Source organism: Mauremys reevesii, linkage group 7, assembly GCF_016161935.1.
Source record: "Mauremys reevesii isolate NIE-2019 linkage group 7, ASM1616193v1, whole genome shotgun sequence".
NCBI classification, from domain to species: domain Eukaryota; kingdom Metazoa; phylum Chordata; order Testudines; family Geoemydidae; genus Mauremys; species Mauremys reevesii.
Genome location: NC_052629.1, coordinates 81,329,069 through 81,355,452, shown reverse-complemented (window position 1 = coordinate 81,355,452; position 26,384 = coordinate 81,329,069). Strand labels below are relative to the sequence as shown.

The window sequence follows — 26,384 nt, the reverse complement described above, 5'->3', positions numbered from 1 at the left end:
CGTCCATGAAGTGTTCCAGTAAACCTGGAAGGAGTTATGGGACAAAGTGACCACAGCCTCTGAGCCTGGGGGGATCAGTGTTCTTCAAACTGATTGAAAGTTTGCCAAGTACAGTTAGTCCTCTTGGAATTAGACCACGCTCAGTAATTCCTTGTGCATTAACTGCAGCCTCCTGAGTTTACTGTTCTGATAGCTCACAAGTGTTTCATGCAATTCTAGATCTTTGGGCCATGGTGCAGCTACATCTGGCTGAAACTGAAATATGTTTAGCTGACCATGTTTACAGTTTAAACTGATGTGAGGTTCCTTCTTCTTCCATCAGGCTGATTACCATGAATTCCACTGCCTTAATTTCAGCTCTCTGTGATTCTAGGAATAGGTCCTTGATTAAATGCTCAGAAACTAATCTATTTTTAGTGCTTCAGTTACAGTACAGTATACTAAATATAGACATGACCCCAAATCAAAACCCTAGATCCCAGGTTATGGGGGTGCTTGAGATCCTTATCCAAATTTAAATTTTGTTGCTTGGGCCCATCTCTAATTAAAGCTAATGGGCCAGATCCTCACTTGACATACTCAGCATTTACACCAGGTGCAGATTTGTCCAATGGCAATCTGAGCAGGTGCAAAAAGCCTCTTCTAGCTTTTTCGGTTCCTGATTCCAGTTTTAAGATGGCAATACTGAATAAGGCCTCAGGTCAATGGGGAATAGAACTCCCTAAGGAGCGGCAGAAAATTAAAACTTTGGGTGGTGTTTGGTGTCTGAGAACTCTGAAATTGTAACTTGGGTAAGTTGAAAATGTTCATTTACATGCAAACCAACCCAGTGGTTTGCTGTTGACTTGGCATTGCTCACTCTGCTGGAGATGTTGCTATCTCTGGTGCTGTTAGGGTGACCAGATGTCCCAATTTTATATTGACAGTCCTGATTTTTGGGTCTTTTCCTTATATAGGCTCCTATTCCCCTCCCCAGTCCTGATTTTTCACATTTGCTGTCTGGTCACCCTAAGTGCCATCCTCCTTTTTGCAACAAAGCAATGCTGAAGCCAGTTAAAGGTAATAACAATAAATTCACCTCAAGCTGTGAAACTGAGAGACTAGGACCTGTCAGTGCAGAGAACTTTGCAGAAGCCTGATGACCAGACTCATTTACCGGTATATCCTGCTCCCTTGGAGCTAAGGAAATGTTTTATGTGACTAGCACTTGTGATGAACCAATAGCCCTGGAACCTGAAGTCTTCTAATTTGCCGACTGACCAGCTACTGTACATCATAGCAAACAGCAATGTAAGCTTCTCCTATACCTCCCCCGGTAGCAAATTGTCTTGGCCCTGACCAGGTGGTCACTTGTAGGACTGATGTGCATTACGGACCATTCAGTCATTAGCCTCTCTGCTGAAACTCCCAAGAAGGACACTGGTCTACTAGGAACCCCGTTGAGACCCACTAACTCGGTTCACATTGGCTAATAACTTTCAGACAATAATGACTTGCAGTCACTGCTAGCCAAGGTTGGGGTTGAACCAGGGCTTTAAGGTGAAAGGCTGTGTAATGCATCATCCTGGCAAGCTGCCCAGACACTAGCCTCTCCAGCAGAGCTCCCTTTTTTCTCGGCTCATTACCACCCCGCTGAGTTTCAGAGCCAGCTCCCGGAAGAGTAAAGTAGACTCAATCTGATTTTTATTTATCCTTTGTGTCTCTCCCATTCTTACGCTGAGCTCTGCTATCTGTCTCTGCTCTGAATGGTTCCGTGGGCAGTCACTTGCTTTGTGTCACTCAGCATACTTCACCTATGAACCAGATTATTGCCTTTAAAAATGGAGACGTCCCTTCCTATAGACATTTCCACTGGGTTATTGTAAACTCCCTCCACGGACAGCTCTGCTGGGAATGATCCCAATATCCAGTCAGCTTTTGGAATTTGTATTGCATGTTGCTAAAATAGCCCCAAATAGCTTCCAGAGGCTGGGTGATGTTGGAGGGTTCTGTGTTTATTTCTGGGAAAAGTTTAAAAAATACAGTAGGTCACACTGTAACTGAACAGGTCATGCGATGGAGTGGGGAACGGGACAGGGGGAACGATCACTTACCCAGTGATCTAATCTTTGGTGGTTTGATGAATTCAGCCTCTTTCTGCTTGTGAGCTGCTTACAATGTCCAGGAAGTTATTTGATAAAAAGAACGAGCCCAGCTTTACAGCAGGGAGATGCAGAGCTGACAGGGAAGGAGTGCTCATACAGCCCTGCCAATGCCAACGCCTTATTTTCCTTTGCCTTCCAAGAACAACACTGTGTTCCATTGCCCGCCGCCCCCTCAGCTGGTGCTGGGAAGAGCAGCTGAGTTTAGCTCATTGTTCCTGGAAGTAACTGAGATTCTGAGCGTTCTCTGCCGTCAGGAACTGCTTGCACAGAAAAAATGAGCAACTCTGAATCCTTTTCCCTCACTAATGCACGTATAAAACTCTGCATCAAAAGAGATGATGCAGCTGTTCTCAGGGTCCTCACAAAATGCACAGGGCTCTCTCCCATAAGCCTTGAATTTAGGAGCAATTAGCATATTCAGACTATAATGTCAAGTATCAGAGGGGTAGCCGTGTTAGTCTGGTTCTGTAGAAGCAGCAAAGAATCCTGTGGCACCTTATAGACTAACAGATGTTTTGCAGCATGAGCTTTCGTGGGTGAATACCCACTTCTTCGGATGCAAGCAGTGGAAATTTCCAGGGGCAGGTGTGTATATATAAGCAAGCAAGAAGCAGGCTAGAGATAACGAGGTTAGATCAATCAGGGAGGATGGGGCCCTGTTCCAGCAGCTGAGGTGTGAAAACCAAGGGAGGAGAAACTGGTTCTGTAATTGGCAAGCCATTCACAGTCTTTGTTTAGTCCTAAACTGATGGTGTTAAATTTGCAAATGAATTGGAGCTCAGCAGTTTCTCTCTGGAGTCTGGTCCTAAAGTTTTTTGCTGGAGGATGGCCACCTTAAAATCTGCTATTGTGTGGCCAGGGAGGTTGAAGTGTTCTCCTACAGGTTTTTGTATATTGCCATTCCTAATGTCTGATTTGTGTCCATTTATCCTTTTCCTTAGAGACTGTCCAGTTTGGCCGATGTACATAGCAGAGGGGCATTGCTGGCATATGATGGCATATATTACATTGGTGGACGTGCAGGTGAATGAACCGGTGATGGTGTGGCTGATCTGGTTAGGTCCTATGATGGTGTTGCTGGTGTAGATATGTGGGCAGAGTTGGCATCGAGGTTTGTTGCATGGGTTGGTTCCTGAGCTAGAGTTACTATGGTGCGGTGTGCAGTTGCTGGTGAGAATATGCTTCAGGTTGGCAGGTTGTCTGTGGGCGAGGACTGGCCTGCCACCCAAGGCCTGTGAAAGTGTGGGATCATTGTCCAGGATGGGTTGTAGATCCCTGATGATGCGGTGGAGGGGTTTGAGCTGGGGACTGTATGTGATGGCCAGTGGAGTCCTGTCATGGACTCAGTTCATCTCTGGTGTAACTCCAGGGAGTTCAGTAGAGTTCCACCAGAAAAATGATTTTTTTCTTTGTTCAGCAAATTGAAGTACCATCAGCTGTTCAGCCAGTCCACATGATCTACTAGCCAACTATTCCACAAAGTCTGTGTTTGAAGAGAGACGGTGCCTTGCAACACAGAACAGGTGGAGCAAGGGGCCATTCGAATGTGACTACCCCAGGAGGTGGACTGCTGTAACAGACAGTTCCATTGTGACCATGCCCTGGGGATACTGGAGAGGGGGGTATTCAAATGTTAATGCTAATTGAGGACACAAAAGATATTAATGCTACTTCATACCAGGCTATTAGAGCCTAATCCAGACCTGGTGTGAGTAGGTTAACCAGATCACACAGCTGAAATATCAGGACGCTGGGGGGGCAGAGCAAAAAAAAAAAAGGAAAAAAAATGGCCGCTGGAGCGCCACACCCCGCCCCCACTGCACCAGCATGCCTCTGCTCCATCTCCACCTCCCCGCTCCCTCCAGCACTTGCGCTGCCATACAGCTGATCAGCGCAAGCCTAGGGGGCAGGAGGAGGAATGCAGCGTGCTTGGGGAAGAGGTGGGGCCAGAGCAGGGATTTGGGGAGGGATCCAATGGGGCAGTGAGGGGATGGGGCTGAGGGCACGGGGCCAGGGCGGGGATTTGGGGAGGGATCCAATGGGGGAAGGAGGGGACGGAGTCAGGGCAGGGGGGTGCAAAATATTGGGACAATTTGCATCCCAACCGAAGGTAGGTCGGTACGCGGGACAAATAAGCAAATATCGGGACAGACCCGATAAAATCAGGATATCTGGTCACCCTAGGTGTGAGTGAATGACTCACTGCAAACTCCATTGAATCAAATGAAGTTGTAGTCACTTCTATCAGGTCTGAAATTGGCCCATAGATAGGTGGATGGTTTGGGGAGTCATGTGACCTGAGTTTGTTTCCTGGCTGTGCCACAGACTTCCTGTGTGACCTTGGGCAAATCACAGCATCACCCGTTGCTTCAGTTTCCCCATTTGTAAAATGGGCATAATGATACAGAACTACCTTACGGGGGGACAGTGAGGCTTTATTAATGTCTGGAAGGCCCTCAGGGGGAAAGCACTATAGAAATACAAATTATTACTATGCCCTTTGGGAGGTGCTCTCTGTAAGGCTGCTCAGTTCAGAGTCAGGGATAGAAGAGCTGTCTCTTCAGGCTGGCCCAGTGCTCTAATTGAGCAGCCCGGTGAGGGATCTGCAATCCAGTCCCCCACACTGTCCCTGATGTGCTATGAGTTTAATGGCTGCAAAGAATCCAACTGGGTCTAGGAAAAAAGAGTGCCCCAGGTGGCCATTAATATAGCATCTACAAAAACCAGAGAAAAAAAACCAGGAGTACTTGTGGCACCTTAAAGACTAACAAATTTATTTTAGCATGAGCTTTCGTGAGCTGCAGCTCACTTCTTTGGATGCATAGAATGGAACACACAGACAGGGGATATTTATACATACAGAGAACATGAAAAGGTGGAAGTATGCATACCAACAGGCAGAGTCTAATCAATTGAGATGAGCTATCGTTAGCAGGAGGAAAAAAACTTTTGAAGTGATAATTAAGATGGCCCATAGAAGGTGTGAGGAGAACTTAACATAGGGAAATAGATTCAATTGGTGTAATGACCCAACCATTCCCAGTCTTTGTTTAGGCCACAGTTAATAGTATCTAGTATCTAGTATCTAGATATAGTATCTAGTTTGCATATTAATTCAAGTTCAGCAGTTTCTCTTTGGAACTGCTGAACTTGAATTAATATGCAAACTAGATACTATTAACTGTGGCCTAAACAAAGACTGGGAATGGTTGGGTCATTACACCAATTGAATCTATTTCCCTATGTTAAGTTCTCCTCACACCTTCAATGGGCCATCTTAATGATCACTTCAAAAGTTTTTTTCCTCCTGCTAACGATAGCTCATCTCAATTGATTAGACTCTGCCTGTTGGTATGCATACTTCCACCTTTTCATGTTCTCTGTATGTATAAATATCCCGTCTGTGTGTTCCATTCTATGCATCCGAAGAAGTGAGCTGCAGCTCATGAAAGCTCATGCTAAAATAAATTTGTTAGTCTTTAAGGTGCCACAAGTACTCCTGGTTTTTTTGCGGATACAGACTAACACGGCTGCTACTCAAAAACCAGAGAAGCAGCCAAGGAAAACTGTAAGCAAGGAGAAAATGACATAGCACAGTGGTTTTCAACCTGTGGTCCCTGGACCCTTGGGATTCTGCAGACTATGTGTAAGATTTCCAAAGGGGTCTGCACCACATTCAACATTTTTAGGGGTCTGAAAATGAAAAAAGGTCGAAAGCTACTGACATAGCAGAAAAGTGGAAACAGCAGAAAAAATTGTATGGGATGGTTTCATACCAAAAAAGGATTTGCTGCTCCTTTTAGCTTCAATACAGAACAGTAGCAGAGAAAGCTTTAAAATGAGTGATCAGTGAGGAAGTTAAAGCTAGAGCAATAGATTCCTTAGTTCCTGGAACAGAGTCTGGCAGGAACAGGTCTAGTAGTTGGGGTATGAGGACATTTTTCCTAAGGTAGAGAGTCTGCAACAAATCCTGATGGACAGGAGAATCTGGCACTCAGATACTGCGGTGGTGGATGGGCAGTACAAAAAATTGTGTCTTCCGCTGGGAAGGCTAGTCTCTGATGGAAGGTCAAGAAGAGCCAAGGACAGGAAAGCCAGAGAGAGCCCTGCTGAAGTGTGTGGCTTTCCAGACATCTAAGCCTAGGACATTCAGGCCAGCTTGGGGACTGATGGGCTGGAAATTGCTCTGGGGCAAACTATGGCAGATGCCCTGTCTTGGTTAGCTGTGGTGTGGAATGAGGGACCATCTGTGGATACTCTCATTGCTGCCTTCCTTGGTGTAACTGGTCTGCAGAAGAAGAGCTCAGGAGGTATTGCCATATCATTCACTCTGGGATTAGTTGATGGGAAAGTCCATGTTCAGGAGGGAGAAAACCCACTCTGGTTTAATTTTATATGCTTAATACCTCGCTCCCTGCCCCCTCCACCCACCCACCCACACACACACCCACACCCACACACACACACACACACAGTGTCAACATGGGAACTTGCAGACATTCAGGTTAAGGCTCTACTTTCAGCAGTCCCCAAACCTGATGGTGTAAAGCTGCACCATACAAACATTCTCTGTGCTCTGGAAGCCCTTCCCCAGAACACAGAGAACCAGCTGCATGGATACCCCTTTCTCCTTCTGCCTTCTGTACGGCCCATTACCAGAGAGCAGGCTGTGTGGGCTGGGGCAATAGCAAACTCTGCCCTTCCCTGTGTTCTGGGGATGTGTGTATGGCCCAGCCAATGGCATTTGCATTATGACGCTGACCGCCTCAAACATCTGCTGTTGCTGCCGTACTTGAGTTCCACTGAGCAGCTGAGAAAGTGCCATGTCAGATTGGGCTTGGTCTCAGGCTCTGGTTGTTGTTTGACTGTATGGCTCAGCCCTCCTGTTATGTGCAGCCTCCTCTGGGTCTGTGTGAATTCTTGCTCTTGATGCGCTTCGTTGGGACCCTGACACAGCACTGACTGTGGTGTTGAGGAGCCTTTCAAGTTTCTGTCTTCGGCTGCCTCAATTCCTGGAATCGGCTCAGGCCAGGCAGCAGCTTGAAAAAACAGTAACCAGAAAAATAAACACCCTTCCATTTGATGTGTTCCTATAAACACTGCTGCAAAGGGAAAACCAGAGCAGTGCAGAACTGCTGAGACATCCTGTGTGGTGAAGAGGTGCTGGCAGCTGAGTCAAATGCACAGAACACAGCTAACTCAGAAAAACCCACCCATCCCTACACACCGCTCCAGAGGCAGCTTCGTCCATATGCCATCATCATGGGAAGGAGAGGGGGAGGTAGGGGGCAGCATGACAGTGCCTGTCCAAAGTAGCATACCAGCTAGGATTTCCCTGCAGGTCTGTGATCTAACATGTTGCCTATGGTAACAACATGTTGCTGCTCCTTATTGCTGAGTAACAGTCTCTGACCTCTGCTTGCTCTTTTGCCAGTTAGCTAGAGCTAGACATGCACACACACCCTCACCATACCACTAAACCAGTGACACTGTTCACAAAGCTGAGCAAAGAATTCCAGCCAATTGAAATGCCTATAGAGTTATGAATGAGTTGTCATTTCTCATTTTTCAGGGGTGGATGGGTATGTGGATTAAAACCAACTTTTTTTTTTTTGTTAATAGAAATTCTGGAATCAGTTGCTCCCTGCTGAGACTAAAACCCTGCTACAGTATTCTCTTTCATAGAAAGCATGACCCCATAATGCTAGTCCAGAAGAGCCTCTTTCATACTGCCATGAAATGAATCTTAGAAATACCAGGCAGAGAATTTGTATTATGACTGCTATTAGAGGGACACCTAGAGTACCCTACAGAGACTGGGGCTCCATGCTCCATAGACACATACTGTGCCCAAAGCTCTTACATTCTAAATGGGCAAGACAAAGAAATGGTAGGAGGGGAAACAAGGCAGTTGGTATATGTCTACTCTGCAGCTGGGAGTCAAGTAGACAGACTAGTGCTAAAAATAGCAATGTGGACATTGCAGCACTGACTAGCCACCTGACCTCAGACCCAGGGGGGTCTGAACACCAGTGGTTAGCTGGAGCCATCACTCCAGTTAACTATCCACTGCTGCTATTTGTAGCATAATAGTTTGAGCCTGTCTCCCTAGGCTTGGAGGTTTGCTCCCCACAGCCCTAAGAAGTGAAGCTATTTGCCTGAGGTCATACAGCAGACTAGTGGCAGAAAGAGAACTAGAACCCAGGTCTCTAGAGAGTCAGCCAGTTTAGCATCAAAACCACCTCTCAATGTAGAGTTAGAGTGTGTTTCCAAAGAACACAGAAACTGAAGATTCATCTCCCACCTCAAGGCACAAATAGTGTAACAAATCTGCAGACATCGGTCTTCGCGACAGCTGCTCAGTGGCATATCACAAGCACTCAGAACTCCAGGGCAAGTGGGGCTAAGAACTCAGCCCTCCAGTTCCGAAAAGCACAAGCTTTCTACAGCTTGAGCTAAAGACCACTTGTGCATGCCACTCTTTGAAAATCTGTAGCAAAGCCATGCTCTCCGGGAAGACGTCTCTAGAAAATATACCTATTAAAAGCTAACTTTCCATGCAGCAAGGTCTGAATTTTCCCACCTCCCACTGTATCATGGGTTTTCCTGTGGGTTTTAAGACAGATGCGCTAGGAAAGAGAATAAAAGGTGCCTCTATAAAAGTGCTAGTGACAGGTTTGGGGCAGCTGCTGGGAAAGCACCCAGTTATAGCAGAAACATACTTGCATTCTCACCAACACAGGAATATTACTGTGTTCAGGGGCAGTGACACTGGACAAGTTTCACAACCAATCTCTCTTTTCAATTGCTCAGACATTGCTCAGATTCCTTTGGGGCAGGAACTTTCCTGGCCTGGTCTTGGCCCAGAGGAGAATAGTTTGTGGGGGGAGATGGTTGGTTGGTGCTTGTTTTGTTTTTAATGATGGAAACATGATCTGCCAGTTTTGAGCTTGTGAAGATGTCTGAGAGCTTCTTGCACCAGTTAGTAGTAGTAAGATTAGTGATACTGTAGCATCCAGGAGCCCCAATCATGGGCCAGGATCCTGCTGTGGTAGGCACTGCACAAATGCAGCACAAGCCCAGAGAACTGTCTCTGGCACCAGATGGGGAATCTTCCTGATGCTAATAATACCATGGGAGATTCCCCCAGTGTCCACCTTTGTGGTGAACAGGCATGAAGTACCTAGAAACCCAAGCTCCCTCCCTGGCTTTAGGACTGTGCTGAGAATGAAGAGGGGCCCTCCCTCAGGCAGCTGCCTGTTCTCTTCCTGCTCTTTCTCTGCCTGTCCTCAGCAGACAATTTCTGTTCCTATTTTCCCTCCACCCTCCAAAACCCTCAGATATTTCCTTCATTTCCCACCCCCCATCCCCACTCTTTCGGCATCTCCTCCTTGTTTCCCTCCAGAGTTTCTCTTGCTCCCTCTAATATTTTCTTCTTCCACGAACCCCCTTCAGTGCTTCCCATCTCTCTCCTCCCTACCCAGTTCCCCTCTTCTCCCTGCTCTCCCAGCCACTCCGGGTGTCCCTTGCTCCCTGTCTTTCCTTTTCATGCCTTTCATGCCTCGCCCCCTTGAATAGTCTCTTGTTCTCTCACTTTTCCCTTTCTCCCTCACTCCCTCAGCAGTCTCTCTGCTCTTTCCCCTTATCCCCGCTTACGTCTGCTTTTCATTATGGCCTTTGCACTTGTGTCCCCTGCGCAACGAAGGAGCAAGTAGACTAAACAAGAGGCTTCTGCCAAATCATTGCAGAGCTCTTGATAAATTCAGTGCTTCTGCTGCTCCTTGTTCATCTGGCAGCATAACAGGCAGCCCAGCATCCTGCCTCCCACTTGATGAGCTCACCAGGAGCTGTGGTAGTTTGTTCTAAGAAATCAGCTATCATTCAGTACTCAGTAGAGGCACCCCTCCCCTAAGAGGATCAGCAGAATTAAGATGTTCAGTGAGCTGTCTTGGGGATTACACAATCTTATCACCTCCTGCAAGGCCTTGGAGAACAAGGCTAGCACTACATGCACTGAGTCATACTTCCCCTGAAACAGTGCAGGTTCCTTGACTCACATCCTCTCACAGGAGCGCTGCTTTCTTACATCTCTGTAGCCAGATGCCCCAGTGCAAGCACAACAGAGACACAGAAGTAAAGGCTCCTATTTGTCCCCATTGATTTTAAGTCGAGAACCAGTCCCCCGGGAGCCAGTACACAACAGACCCGTTCATTGATCTCATGTTGTGGAAGGTAATAAAGATTGTTGGTCAGCCTATGGGAACTAACAGGAGTTAGCTGAAAATTTTCTGCTATGCTTTTTAATAGCAAATAGCCCTTTACACACCCCAAAATGATAATGCACACAAAGGCACACACTTTAAGACAGGAAGTTTATTAACAGTCATCATCCTGCATAATCTGGATATACCATGATGAGTGGAACTGGAGAAAGAGGGTCAGGTTCCACGAGGGACTGTATTTGGTATGATACCAGGGGTGCAGGCGTGCAAACTGAGCCAGGCTGTTGCCAGACACACACACACCTCTCAGCAGGTAATAATGGCTTCTATGTATGGTCAGCAAAGAACGCCTTCCTACACCACTGTCTCTGTTGACACAGCATGTGCAAGTACCTAGCATTGACACAGAGCATCATTCTGTAGCAGTGAGTGGTGAGGTGCCTGTTGGAGTTGCTGTTGCTCTTTGGTATTTTTCTTAAAGCCCCAACTCCCGGACTCATGTGATTAAGTGAGAATCTCAGCTTTCATTTTTATTATATATATTGTATTATAAATATATAAAGATATTTCATGCTCTTATGATTGCAGATAAAAGCATGTTGGCATGGCTGTCTGATGGGTTTGTATTGCAGAAAGAACCTGGGTGGGGCCTACACGTGTTGTTTACACTGGCAGTTTTGTGGAATCTCCCACCAGTGGAAACACTAGTACAGGCAAGCCCCTGGTGTTTTTGCCATCATGTTATCCAGACCTGCTTTGAGAAGCCTGGCAAATTCAGGCTGTAAATAAGGCACACATTTTTAACAATTAGAGTAATTAACCATTGGAACAATTTACAAGCCTTGTGGTGGATTCTTCATCACTAGCAATTTTTAAAACAAGACTGGATGTTTTCCTAAAAGATCTGCTCGAGGAGTTATTGTAGGGAAGTTCTACAGCCTGTGTGATACAGGACATCAGACTAGATGAGCACAATCATCCCTCTTTGCCTTGGAATATATGAAACATGATAAAATCTCCTAAACCCTATCTGCATAGCATGCCCACTATTGCTATCAGAGCATAGGCTATAGCTGGAGATTTCCCAACACTTGTCACTATAGACACAGCCCAGGTGTTCTTGTAAATTTTGCATCATGAAGCCAGGGCTCAGGGTAGTTCAGTTCTTCCTGTCTCAGAATTCATTATAAGAGAGTTGGCAAAATGGACCATCCTTTCTGATATGTTGAAGTCTAACTTAACAGAGCAGGAGGGAGTACATTGAGTACTTATCTGAGAACACTGAAAGGATCTTAAGGGAAGAGCTGGAGAATGAACAACATGCCCAGCTGCTTCTTTTGTGAGTTTGCTTGTATTTTGACTGAAGAACATGAGCAGGCAGTAGCATTATATTCAGAATCTTCATTGAGTACTTTTTGTTTTCCAGCCTCAGAAGAGCATGTTCTTGAGTAAATATTTCCTCACACTGCCTAAGTAATAAGTAGTGACCTGGTTTAGTTTTCCAGGAAGTTCAGCTTTCTCTATTTAAGTGTGGTGACCAAGCTGTGAGTTTAAGAACTGGCAGTCCTAGTCTCGCTTGCAGATTACATGTTACTGGGAATCGGAGTAGACTTTGGCCTAGGGTGAGGTTATGGTGTTCTGCCACTCTGGCAGCAGAGATGATAGAGGAAAGGGCTATTTGCCAGCCAGAAGGAGTGTGTTCTTCTCTGACTTGGTAGCTGCTAATAGCTCAAAAACTCCACTAGCCAGTGGTGATGACCCCATGTCTCAGTATGGAGATAATTGTTCTGCATTCCATCCAGTTACAGTTTTACAAAGTAAGCAGGGCCTTCACGGAAGTGTTCAAACAAAAGTAGCCCTGCCCTTGGGAATCATTCTCTATGAAGTCATATATTAATTTCAGATTCCTGAGAAGGGTAAAGTCACCCCCAGCTTCTGTCTTATATACTCCTATATTTGGAGAATGGAACCCAGAGCCTTGTATCCCACTGCAAGAGTAGAAGAGTCATTGTGGTACACCTGAGAGTGGAGTATTCCAAATGTAGGCAGATTCTAATTCCAACAGCCAGTGACTGTAGGCGTCTCAAACTGGGAGAGCTCTCAACAGCTAGTTATCCTGTCAATCCCTACATGAGTATATGATGCTGTCATTGCACTTCATTCTGATTCCTTTGTGAGCCTTGGGCATTTAAAGGCAAAAGTTAGAAGTTGCAATGGATGGTTTGATTCCAGCTTGTAATGTGTGTCTACAGCCTTATTCTGCCTGCACTAACCTAAACTTAAAGGGCCAGATCCCGGGCCCCCTCCCAAGTGCCCTAGTTAAGGCAGAAACTGAGGTTATCCCAAGTTGGCATAGCCAGCCCAGCCAATTCCCCTATCTCCCCTAACGTAAGAAACATTCCAAGGGAGGTGAGTATGGGAGCAGCAAGACGGGAAAGAGTGAAGCACAATGTGCTCAGTTGGGATCCTGTGTGGCACAGCAGTCCTGCCGAGTTTAGTCTCCTAAACCAGTTTGGCCCCTGGCTGCATCAGGTTGAAGGAGTTGGAAAGGTGTCATAATACCACCTAATCTCCTCCCTCCTGCACTTCTCCAGCATCACTGAGTGTTACACTGGCACATGTGGAGATCCATCCCCAAATGGGCAGGGTTTTTTCTCTCCTAGTATCCCTGACATAGCAATAGGTTTATGCTGTATGTCACATGCCAGGAAAGAGAGACCATTCCTGCCCTGCAGATCTTGCCATCTAAATAATTCAAGACAAATGAACACTAGATAAGATACAGGGCAAGAATTCAGGAGGGGGTGGTAAGGGGATGATTAAAGTTGCAAAGAGCGGGTGGGAGATCATTTATACAGGTGGAGAGACACGTCGAATTTTCAATTGGAAATCTTGAAATTCTTGGGGTGGGAAGGAGACTTCTCCCAAGCACTGGGATGTGTTTGGAAATACAGTCCAAATTAGAGTTTGCTGCACAGCTGTCTCTGTGCCTCAGCCCGACAAGCCAGCAGAAGGGAAAGACTGTACAAGCGAACAAAAGGCAGCTTTGACGTCAACGCCGGGGAGTGTTACCCTGACAATGGAAGGTGGAGCAGGGGAAGGAATCTGCAGTTAATAGGCTCTGGACTGGAGTGTACTTTGGCAGAAGGACAGCGATTGCCCCTAGTTTCTAGGAATAATAGATTATTTCTGAATTACTCTCCCTGGCTCAAGTTATGTGGGTCGGGTTTCAATTCACCTGCCCTCACAATAAAGTCAGTAGCTCTGACAAGCTGTAACCTCGGGTTTCTCAACCTGTATGTTGGGACCCAAAATTGGGTTTCCAGAATGTTTCAAAGTGTGGTGTGGCAGCTCCTGTGACTCCTGTCCAACAGGGCTGGCTGGGCTCGCCTCCCTGCTCCAGGCACTGCAACCTCTGGGGGCCCAGCACCACTGAGGTTTAGCCCAGCTGTCAGGATGACAAGAGTCCGGGTAGGCCAAATTTGAGTGAATGGCACTGCAACCCCATGAGCCAGGTCACAACTCCACTCTCACAAATCTGGTCCAATCTGAGGGTGGGACCAAACCTGAGCAGTGCTGCAACCCTGGAGGTTGCAATGCTCAGAGTGAAGAGCCAAGCCCAGCCGGCCCCACAGCACAGGAGCTGCCACTGTGGGGGGAGTTCTGGGCAGGGCCCAACTCCCTAGGGGGACAGGACCTGACTGAAACCACCCCAGGGCTTCCACCCCCAGACTATTTACTGGTTGTGACAGGCCATAAACATTGAAAAATGGGTCCTAAACCCAAAAAGATTGAGAACCACTGCTTTGTATTTCCAAACTTCCAGTGGTACACATACCCCTGGGGGTACGCAGAGGTCTTCCAGGGGGTACATCAACTCATCTAGATATTTGTCTAGTTTTACAACAAGCTACATAAAAAGCCCTAGTGAAGTCAGTACAAACTAAAATTTCATACAGACAATGACTTGTTTATACTGCTCTATATACTATACACTGAAATGTAAATACAATATTTATGTTCCAATTGATTTATTTTACAATTATGTGGTAAAAATGGAAAGTCAGCAATTTTTCAGTAATAGCATGCTGTGATACTTGTATTTTTATGCCTGATTTTGTAAGCAAGTAGTTTTTAAGGGAGGTGAAACCTGGGGAATACACCAGACAAATCAGACTCCTGAAAGGGGTACAGTAATCTGGAAAGGTTGAGAACCACTGCTGTAACCCACACCACCTATCCCCTACACTCCTTTCCACTAAGCAACTGTGCATATCATTGTTCCTTTCCTGGCTTTGATCAGTTTGTTTGATGTGATTGTAGCATTCTTTCAATTGAGCTTTTGTTGGAAGACTGTGTTGTAATGAACTGCAGTGCACATGTGTGTACCACAGCTCTCTGCTGGATAGAATCAGAAGCGTTCAGTTGCGTGTAGGTTGTCCCTGTACTGCTAACAGCTAAAGGAGATTCTCTCTTAACTCAAATGGCAGTGCCCTGTGGACAAGAGTTCTGTCCTTACGAAGTTCCGAATGGCTACTGTGTAACACAGTGACAACCCTGAAGTTCTGGGAAGCTGGGGATTTGTTACAGTACATGTACTGCCTTTACATTAAAATGCAGTTGAAGAGTCCCTGCCACTCTCAGGCAAACTTTAAAATTACTCGGGCTGGACTAAACCCCCATGAAGCTGGAGTGTAGTTTGTTTCGTACTTTCCTTTCCCATCTCTGCACAGATCCCTGAGTATCAGTGAATACTGGTTCCCTGTCCGGTCCCCCTGGACAAGGAGCCCTGAATCAGAACACTTTGGAAAATCTGAATCTGAACTCCATGGTTCAGGCCCACTGCACTTTAAAATCTGCCACCATATGGAAAAGGCACCTTAAAATCTAATTCTGCATGGCTGCATGTAAACCAGGATATTTAAGGTTAAACCCAGAGTCTGTTGTTCACTCACTGCTACCCTGTCTTCAATTCACTTTGCTGATTCTAAGTATAGAACAGGGGTCTCAAACTCAAATGACCACAAGGGCCACATGAGGGCTAGTTCATTGGCCCGAGGGCCACATCACTGACACACACACCCTTGCTGCCCCCAGTCCTGCCCCCACTCCACCCCTTCCATGAGGCCCCGCCTCTTCCCACCCCTTCCCTGCTCCCATTCCAACTCCTTCCCTGAAGTTCCCACCCCAATTCTGCCCCCTCCCTGTCCTCAGGGCAGGGAGTTGAGGTGCAGCAGGGGGTTGGGGTGCAGGTAGGGGGCTCAGCGTGCAGGAGGGGTGTGGGATGCAGCAGGGGGCTCAGGACAGGGGATTGGGGTGCAGAAGGGGTGTGGGATGCAGCAGGGGCTCAGGGCATGGGGTTAGGGTGTGGAGTGCAGCAAGGGGCTCAGGGCAGGGGGTTGAGGTGCAGGCAGGGGGCTCAGGGCACAGGGTTGGGGTGTGGGGTGCAGGAGGGGGCTCAGGGCAGGGGGTTGAGGTGCAGGCAGGTGGTTGGGGTGCAGGCAGGGGGCTCAGGACAGGGGATTGGGGTGCAGAAGGGGTGTGGGATGCAGCAGGGGGCTCAGGGCAGGGGGTTGGCGTGCAGAAGGGGTGTGGGATGCAGCAAGGGGCTCAGGGCACAGGGTTGGGGTGTGGGGTGCAGCAAGGGGCTCAGGGCAGGGGGTTGAGGTGCAGGCAGGGGGCTCAGGGCAGGGAGTTGGGGGGCGGGGTGCAGGAGGGCTTCGGGCTCCGGGGTGGCAGTGGCGCACACTGGGGCCAGGGCCGGCTGCTGGCCCTGGCCCTGGCCCTGGCCCTGGCCCTGGCCCTGGCCCTGCTCCGCTCCGGGAAGTAGCTGGAACCATGTCACTGCGGCCCCTGGGGGAGGGGGATGCAGGGCTCCGCGTGCTGCTTGCAATGCCTCCAGGTACCTCCCCCGAAGCTCCCATTGGCCGTGGTTCCCCGTTCCCAGCCAATGGGAGCTGCGGGGGGGGGGGGCAGTGCCTAGAAGCCAGGGCAACACACAGAGCCCTCTGCTTCTCCCCCACACACCCGCCGGCCGAGGGGACATAATGCCAGCCGCTTCATGGAGCAGTGTGGGGCTCGAGGTGGCAATCCTGCGGGTGTAGTTTGCCCACCCCTGGCCTGGAGGTAGGCCAGGGGTGGGGGGGCACGGGCCACTTGGCGGGCCGCAGGAAATGGCTGCACCATTTTTAATGAAACATACATACTGGATTGATGCTGGTGATATATTTGACAAGGTAAATGTTCTGGGCCGAGCACTGCCATTGGCTGAATTTGTGTATTGAAATTAGTAGAAGTAGGTATTAGTTCGGCCCACTCTCCTTAGTATTCTTGGAATGGTGATGAATATACTGTTCTGTCATGTAATCTATTTTGTAGTCTGATCTTGAGTTTCCCTTGCCATGAGAACTCACCAGTTCCATCCTGTTTGACTGTTACTGCTTTTTAGATTAGTAATGTGAGATTTCTATTTTAGTCCATATAGGACCAAAGAGGCGGGGGAACCTTTATCTGTGAGAACATTGTGACTGACTCTGGAAAGGCTTACTCTGTCAATTAAGGGTAGGTCTCCCAGCCATTCTTAAATGCTATAACACATTATAAGGGAAAATATTTTCAAAATACCTTTTTTTAATGAAATTACAAATTTGGTTGATAAAAGAAAATGGTGTTGATGTAATACACTCAGGCCTGGTCTACACTAGGACTTTAATTCGAATTTATCAGCGTTAATTCGAACTAACCGCTCAACCGTCCACACCAGGAAGCCATTTAATTCGAACTAGAGGGCTCTTTAGTTCGAATTTGGTACTCCACCCCGGCAGGTGGAGTAACGCTAAATTCGACATGGCTAGCTCGAATTAGGCTAGGTGTGGATGCTAATCAAACTTAGCAGCTCCGGGAGCTATCCCACAGTGCACCACTCTGTTGACACTCTGGACAGCAGTCCGAGCTTGGATTCTCTGGCCAGCCACACAGGAAATGACCCGCGAAAATTTGAATTCATTTTCCTGTCTGGGCGGTTTGAATCTGACGTTCTGGTTGCACATCGGGGCGAGCTCCGCAGCACCTGCAACGATGCAGAGCTCTCCAGCAGAGGAGTCCGGGCAATCCCAGAATAGAAAGAGGTCCCCAGCATGGACTGACCGGGAAGTCCAGGATCTGATCACTGTGTGGGGCGAGGAGTCTGTGCTCTCGGAGCTGCACTCCAACAAGCGGAACGCGAAGACCTTCGAGAAGGTCTCTAAAGCCATGAAAGAGAAAGAATACAGCCGGGATGCGATGCAGTGCCGCGTGAAAGTGAAGGACCTAAGACAAGGGCATCAAAAAGTCAGAGCGGCAAACTGACGCTCCGGAACCCAGCCCCAGACATGCCGCTTCTACGAGGCACTGCATGCCATTCTAGGTGGGTCTGCCACCAGTGCCCCACCAGTGACGGTGGACTCCGAGGACGGAATAGTGTACCGGGACAGTTCCTCCTCCCTGTTCGCCGATGGGGAAGATGAGGAAGGGTCTTTTGAGGACGGCGCAGGCGACATCGAACCCACTCCCGCTTTCCCTGACAGCCAGGATCTCTTCATCACCCTCACAGAGATCTCCTACCAACCGTCCCCGCCCGTTAACCCGGACTCGGAATCAGGGGAAGGATCAGGCGGTAAGTGCTACAAACAGGGAAACATTTATTTTTTTAAGAAACAGGGATATATATAAAAAATAGAAATACTATATAAAAATTTTTAAATATGAAACTATACAAACAGCAGGTCTACACATATAGGAATGGAGCAATAGTCCTCTGGGGACAGTTCAAAAAAGCTCTCAGAGAGCAGCTGGAAAAGCCTCAGCAGGAGGTTCCTTGGTAGAGGTGCCTTGTTGGGTGCTCCGTTGAAGCACACTCTTCCGCGCCAGGCCATCCTCAGGTAAAGGGGGACCATCGCCTCGACGAGCATGGCAGCGTATGGTCCTGGTCTGTGCAGGGCTTCTGTTAGCATCCGCTCTCTCTGAGTCCGCCTGACACGCCTCAGGGTGATGTCGTTGTGGAAGTGCTGCATCTAATTAGTGGAATTAGTGTACTGTTACTATTGTGAATGGTAGACTTTTACTTTGCATAAGAATGACCCTCGCTTAACAGAGTTTTACTTTGCATAAGAATGACCCTCGCTTAACAGCCACGTGTTGGAGGCCACAGAGGAAAAGCATACAGTGATCTTTCCCGTGCACTGGCGGGAGGGGCCGCAAAACGGTCATCTTTTCTGCTTTGCACATTGCCTCCAGCAGGAGAGCACAGCTAAGCACTAACTGATAAGCACTCTGTACTGTAAGGCTTACCAGGACTTTGTGCAAGAGGGATGCAGCTGTTTCTCCTCGCTTGTGCGCTATCCAGTGCGATGGCGCCGCCAATGAGAGCGTATTCCGAAATCTCAGACTAGTTCTGAGATCTCCTGAGACTTGGTTCCCTCTTTGGTCTTCTTAACTGAAACTGACTAGACTGTGTTTACTGTTGGCAAACATGTATTTGTTCAAGGAAATCACCAACTTTTTCTCATCACACAGCTTCGGCTCCTTCCCGGACTGCCCCGGCATCCCCCTCGCAGAGGCTGGCTCAGATTAGACGCCGAAAGAAAAAGACTAGGGACGACATGTTCCAGGAACTGATGGCCAGCTCCAGAGCGGAGGCGGCAGAGCAGAGACAGTCGAGGGAGAGCCTGTGTCAGCAGCATCGCACACACCTGGAACGGGAGGATAGGTGGCGGCAGGAAGACCAGCAGGCGACTCAAACGCTGCTTGGTCTAATGAGGGAGCAAACGGACACGCTCCGGCGCCTTGTAGATGTTCTGCAAGACCGCAGGCAGGAGGAGAGAGCCCCCCTGCAGTGCATCTGCAACTGCCCTCCAACGCCAGGAAGTCCTGTCCCCCCCTCACCCAAAGTTACAAGAAGGAGGGGCGGTAGGGGCCGTGAGAACTGTCCCTGCACCGCAGCACACCGATAATGTTCGAGACAACTCTCGCGCTGTAAATTTGTACAAGCTCTTTCCTTACAGCATCAACCAGTCCCAACTCCAAGTTCAAACCCCCCACTGTGTACTACATTATTAAAAGCGGTTTGGTGTTACTGACTGTTTCCGTCACGTTTCTGGTGTCAGAAGACTTTCTGTTGTTGTGTGTGTGGGGGGGGGAATTGTAATTTCAGTGCATAGCCCACAGTGCCATGCTACAGACTTGGCTGCAGGGTCAACTGCAGGGCACACACAGACTGCAGTCACTAGGCACCAAGGACAGTCTGTGTGGTGTATGCTGCCCCGGGTCTTTCCTTGATGTGTATGCTTGTGCAGGGTCCTGGTGCCTGCCATCCCCGAATGTAAAGGCAGGCTTCCCTTCACATGCACTTGGACCGTAGTCACGATCCTCCCCGGTGCCCTGAGCCCCAAAAAGAGACCTCATCCAGGGGCAGATACTCACCCTTCCCCCACACCCTTCACCCCTTCCAACGCCCAAACCCACAGCCGTCATGTTAACCCCTATCCAAAGACGGCACCCCTCGCCCCTTCCTGCAAACCCACCCATCAGTGCACACCTTACCCAGCACAGAATGCTTCCATGTTTCAACCAAGAAACAGAAATGCAAAGTCAACAAAAGATTTATTATTAATTACTAAAACATGTCCTTAGTTTTAAAACGTCCTTCGGAAGTGGGGGAAACTTGGTTTATGATCAGGCTCTCTTAAAATCAAGTGGACAGTCACAGGTTACCCTGCTCTGCGAGGAAACTCGCTTTCAAAGCCTCCCTGATGCATATTGCTTCCCGCTGGGATATTCTCTCAGCACGGGTGTCTGGCTGATCGTAAACAGCAGCCAGGCGATTTGCCTCAACCTCCCAAGCGGCCAAAAAGGTCTCGCCCTTGCTCTCACAGACATTGTGGAGCACACAGCAAGCAGCAATAACTACGGGGATATTCTTTTCGCTGATGTCCGAGCGAGTCAGTAAGGTCCGCCATCTCCCCTTGAGACGTCCGAAAGCACACTCCACCACCATTCTGCACTTGCTCAGCCGGTAGTTGAAGAGTTCCTTTTCACTGTCCAAGGCGCCTGTATAGGGCTTCATGAGCCGGGGCATTAGCGGGTAGGCCGGGTCCCCGAGGATCACTGTAGGCATCTGCACATCCCCAACCGTTATTTTGTGGTCCGGGAAGAAAGTACCTGCCTGGAGGCGTCTAAACAGACCAGAGTTCCTGAACACACGCGGCCATGAACCTTGCCCGCCCACCCGACGTTGATGTTGGTAAACGTCCCCTATGGTCCACCACAGCTTGCAGCACCATTGAAAAGTAGCCCTTTCGGTTAATGTACTCGCTGGCCTGGTGGGCTGGTGCCAGGATAGGGATGTGAGTCCCATCTATAGCCCCACTGCAGTTTGGGAATCCCATCGCGGCGAAGCCATCTATGATGACCTGGACATTTCCGAGAGTCACTACCTTTGAGAGCAGTTGCTCAACGATTGCGTGGGCTACTTGAATGACAGCAATCCCCACAGTAGATTTGCCCACGCCAAAGTGGTTCGCTACTGACCGGTAGCTGTCTGGCGTGGCTAGTTTCCAGAGGGCTATGGCCACTCGCTTCTGCACACTCAGGGCTGCTCGCATCCTTGTGTCCTGGCGCTTCAGGGCAGGGGCCAGCAAGTCACAGAGTTCAAGGAAAGTGCCCTTACGCATCCTGAAGTTTCGCAGCCACTCTGTGTCATCCCAGACCTGCAGCACTATGCGGTCCCACCAGTCTGTGCTTGTTTCCGGGCCCAGAATCGCTGCTCCACACCATGAACGTGACCCATTGCCACCATGATCTCCACTGCCCGGCGTACCCTGGTTTCTGAGAGGTCTGTGCCACTCTCCTCACCGCGCTGCCGGAGCCTCCTCGCCCGGTTTCTCAGCAGCTGACTGTGGAAGAGGTGGACGATAAGGTGCGAGGAGTTGACAACGGCCATAAGTGCAGCGATGATCGCAGCGGGCTCCATGCTCGCAGTGCTGTGGCGTCCGTGCTGTAACCGACCAGACAAGGGCGCGAACAGATTTCCCGCCGGCGCTTTCAAGGAAGAGAGGGAGGGCGTGATTGACGGTTCAATGACGACAGTTACCCAAAACCACCCTCGACACATTTTTCCCCCCAGCATGCATTGGGGGGAAATCCCACAATTCCAATGGGCAGCGGGGAGTGCGGGAACTGTGGGATAGCTTCCCACAGTGCACCGCTTCCAAAGTCGAAGCTGGCCCCGTGAATGTGGACTCAGAAGTTCGAATTTGTGTATTTAGTATGGATACACAAATTCGACTTATTAAGGTCGAATCCACAAATTCGACTTAAGTAGATTCGAAATAGTCCTGTAGTGTAGACAAGGCCTCAGGGTACATTTACAGTACGAAATTAATTCAAACTGATTCTATTTGAATTTTCAGAAGCGATTTTATACATTCGGTGTTGTGTGTCCCCACTAAAGTGCGTGAATTCGGTGGAGTGCATCCACAGTACCAAGACTAGCATCGAATGTCGGAGCGGTGCACTGTGGGAAGCTTTCTCGCAGTCCCCGCTGCCCACTGGAATTGTGGGTTAAGCTCCCAGTGCATGATGGGGCAAAAACATTCTCCTGGGTGTTTCTGGGTGTGCGCTGTCACTCGCTCCTCCGTCCGTGAAAGCTACGGCAGACGCCATACTGCCAGCAGACGGTGCAGTGCGGTGCCCCACTTGTCTCCTGGTACTATGAATCCACTTCACATGTCCTCTCATCTTTCTATCTACTCTTTTATCTAACCATTTCCCGCCTTTTTTCGGCTACCGTGAACCGAGCAGCACAGCTTGCGCCGCAAACTCTGCTCTCCCGCTCTTGCATCGCTAGCTAATTTTTCCATGCTGTCTGTCCTGGCCTCGCATGCAAGCTACAGAAGGCAACAATTCCCCACCGTTTTTCGGCCATTGTGAACTGAGCCGCACAGCTTCCACCGCTTTTTCCATGTTGTCAGTCCTGGGCTCCCAGGGAAGCTACAGACGGCAACAATTCCATGCCATTTTTCGGCCATCGTGACCTGAGCCGCACAGCTTCTGCTGCAAACTCTGCTCACGCTTCCGCCACAAACTCTGCTCTCCCTCTCTTGCAGCTCTACCGAGCTTCCTGACTCCGTGAAAGCTACAGAAGACAACCATTTACTGCCTTTTATCGGCCATCTTGAACCGAACAGACCTCCTATGTTTCGCACCCCTTTTCCAGGATTACACGTGCAGACACCATAGCACAGCAAGCATGGAGCCTGCTCAGATCTCCGCTGCAGTTTTGACCATTGTAAATACTGCGCGCATTATCCAGCAGTATGTGCAGTACCTGCAAAACTGGGCGAGGAAGCAACGACAGTGCGATTACTATACTGATGAGGACATGGACACAGACATTCCTAGAAGTACGGCATGTGGCAATTGGGAGATCATGGTGGCATTGGGCCAGGTTCATGCTGTGGAATGCCAATTCTGGGCCCGGGAAACAAGAACAGACTGGTGGGACCGCATCGTGTTGCAGGTCTGGGATGATTCACAGTGGCTGTGAAACTTTCGTATGCATAGGGCCACTTTCATGGAACTTTGTGACTTGCTGTTCCCTGCCCTGAAGCGCAAAGACACCAAAATGAGAGCAGCCCTCACAGTTGAGAAGCGAGTGGCCATTGCACTGTGGAAGCTTGCAACACCCAACAGCTACCGGTCAGTCAGGAATCAGTTCGGAGTGGGCAAATCTACTGTAGGGGCTTGTCATAGGTTTATTCCCCACTTGGAACTTTAGCGTCCATAAGATGGGGACCTGCATGGGCTCCTCTAAACTTAAATCCTAGTTTAGATCTGGTAATGCTGCCACCAGCTAGAAATTCCAGTGTCTAGCACACTCCCTGTTCCCCCAAAACTTTCCCGGGGGAACACCAATTCAGACTCCTTGGATCTTAACACAAAGGGAAATAGCCCATTCCCCCACCTCCCCCTCCCTTAGCCGTCGGGAGAGATCACCTTGATTCAAACTCCTTGAATCAAAACAAAGAGGGATTCACCTTCCCCCCTCCTCTTCCCCTGAGGTTCCCAACAAGGGAAGAAATCAATCAGGTTCTTAAAAGGAAAGATTTTATTAAAAGAAAGAAAGTAACACTATATCTGTAACACCAGGATGAAAAATATTACAGGGTCTAGCTTATAAACCTAGAGGGACTCCCCCCGCCCTTTCTCAGAATAATCAAAAGTAACAGCAAACAGAAATAAAGATATTTCTCCAGCAAACACACATTTGCAAATACAGAAATTAATCACAAAACTAATCCGCCTTGCTAATACTTACTATACTGAATAGAAGGAAATATTTCAGGAAGCTTGGAGAGCCTGGATGTACGTCTGGCCTCTCTTAATCCCAAGAGAGAACAGCCCCCAAAACAAAGAACACAAACAAAAACTTCCCTCTACAGAGATTTGAAATTATCTTGTCCCTTGATTGGTCCTCTGGTCAGGTGTCCATCAGGTCCACTGAGCTTGTTAACCCTTTACAGGTAAAAGAGACATTAACCCTTAACTATCTGTTTATGACAGGGCTGCTGTGCTGCAAGTAGCCAGTGCAATCATTGACCAGCTGCTATCAAGGGTAGTGACTTTGGGAAATGTGCAGACCATTGTGGATGGCTTTAATGCGCTGGGATTCCCTAACTGCAGTGGGGCAATAGACAGAACACATATCCCTATCTTGGCCCCGGCACACCGGGGTGGCCAGTACATAAACCGCAAGGGGTACTTCTCTATGGTGCTGCAAGCACTGGTGGATCACAAGGGACATTTCACCGACATCAACGTGGGATGGCCGGGAAAGGTGCATGACGCTTACATCTTCAGGAACTCTGGTCTGTTTGAACAGCTGCAGGAAGGGACTTACTTCCCAGACCAGAAAATTACTGTTGGGGATGTTGAAATGCCTATAGTTATCCTTGGGGACCAAGCCTAACCCTTAATGCCATGGCTCACGAAGCCGCACACAGGCACCCTGGACAGTAGTAAGGAGCAGTTCAACTATAGGCTGAGCAAGTGCAGAATGGTGGTAGAATGTGCTTTTGGACGTTTGAAAGCGTGCTGGTGCAGTTACTGACTCGGTTAGATCTCAGCACAACCAATATTCCAATTGTAATTGCTGCTTGTTGTGTGCTCCACAATATCTGTGAGAGTAATAGGGAGACATTTATGGTGGGGTGGGAGATTGAGGCAACTCGCCTGGTGGCCAATTTCGCACAGCCAGACAACAGGGTGATTAGAAGAGCGCAGCAGGGCGTGCTGCGCTTCAGAGAAGCATTGAAAGCCAGTTTCATGACTGGCCAGGGTACGGTGTGACAGTTGTGTTTGTTTCTCTTGAAGTTACCTGCCCCCTATATATATGAAAGGAAATAAAGTCAAAATTGTTTAAAACTGTTCTTTATTATTTGTTGCTCAACACATTGAGAGAAATCCAAAGGTAGACGGGGGGAGGGGGTGGTTGGGTTAGGGGAGTGGAGGAGGAGAGAAGGACAAGTCCATAAACCAAATCAAAAGTTTGCATATGCCAGCTTTCTGCTGCTTGGGCGATCCTCTGGGGTTGAGTGTGTGGGTCCCCGTAGTCTCCCCGCTTGTGTTCTTGGGCATCTGGGTGAAGAGGCTATGGAACTTGGGGAGGAGGGAGAGCGGTTATACAGGGGCTGCAGCAGCAGTCTGTGGTCTTGCTAAAGCAGCAAAGAGTCCTGTGGCACCTTATAGACTAAGAGATGTTTTGGAGCATGAGCTTTCGTGGGTGAATACCCACTTCGTCAGATGCATGTGGTCTTGCTGCCTTTCCCGCATTAGATCCACCATACAGCGGAGCATGTCAGTTTGCTCCCCCATGAGCTTGACCATAGCGTCCTGCCTGCTCTCATCACGTGCGTCCCTCTTCTCTTCGTGTTCCTGTAATGCTTTACGGGACTCTGCAATTGTTTGCCTCCATGCATTCAGCTGGGCCCTATAAGTGTAGGAGGACTGCATGAGCTCAGCGAACATGTCATCCCGAGTTCGTTTTTTCCACCTTCTAATCTGGACTAGCCTCTGGGAAGTAGTAGATAGGGGCTGTGTTGGAACATTTGCACCTGCGGGAGGAGAAAAAGGGAGGGTAATATTTTAAAAGATACGTTTCAGAGAACAAAGAGGACACTTTGGTGTGAGTAAGCCATCACACACGGCCGGGCAACAGAATTCAGCTTGCAGGCAGCTTAGAGGCACGTGGGGTTCTGCTTCTTCTACATTCATTTCAATGCTTTCAAACTGCCAGGCCCCCTTTCCCATAGCAAGCAATGCCTGGTGGGTTTGCCATACAAAAGGAGGGCCTGCGGGCTCTCTGGGATGATCGCTTCACACACACACACCCCGCACCCACCGTGTGGCTCCGATGAGGCTCTAAGCAGGGATGAGCCCTTTAAACTAAATGCAAACAGTCCAGCGCGGCTGGGTTTCCCCTGCGCCCCCCACCGTGTGGTTCCGATCAGGCTCTCACTCACCAGAAGTACCTTCTCCAGGGTCATGATCCGGAAGCCCGCCTTGGGAGTAGGGGGAGGCTATTGGCTCCAGAGTTAAGAACAGTTCCTGGCTAGGGGGGGAAATAGATTCCCCACTTGCCGCCTGTGCACTGTGTCCTCCTCCTCCTCCTCCTCCTCTTCATCCTCCAATGACTCTTCCTCCTCGCTCCATGCAACTCCCCCCTTGTAGGTATCCACGGACAGTGGTGGGGTAGTGGTGGTGTCACCCTCCATAATTGCATGCAGCTCACGGTAGAAGCAGAATGTATGGGGATGTGATCCAGAGCACCCATTCGCCTCCCTGACTTTTTGGTACACTTGCCTGAGCATCTTGATTTTTGTACAACACTGCTCTGTGTCCCTGGAATAGCCTCTTTCCGTCAAGGCCCTGGAGACTTTAACGTACGTATTTGCATTCCTTTTTTTGGAACGTAGTTCTGCCA

At 48.9% G+C, this 26,384-nt stretch overlaps 1 long non-coding RNA gene across 1 annotated transcript in view; it reads left to right on the top strand.

The window, feature by feature from the left end:
- The window catches only part of LOC120368894, a 35,539-nt gene extending 16,582 nt beyond the window's left edge, over positions 1-18,957 (top strand). Inside the window, exons 3-4 of the long non-coding RNA XR_005582826.1 lie at positions 16,842-16,927; positions 18,920-18,957. This is a non-coding gene — a long non-coding RNA (uncharacterized LOC120368894). The remainder of the gene's footprint in view (positions 1-16,841; positions 16,928-18,919) is intronic.
- Positions 18,958-26,384: the final 7,427 nt, after the last annotated feature.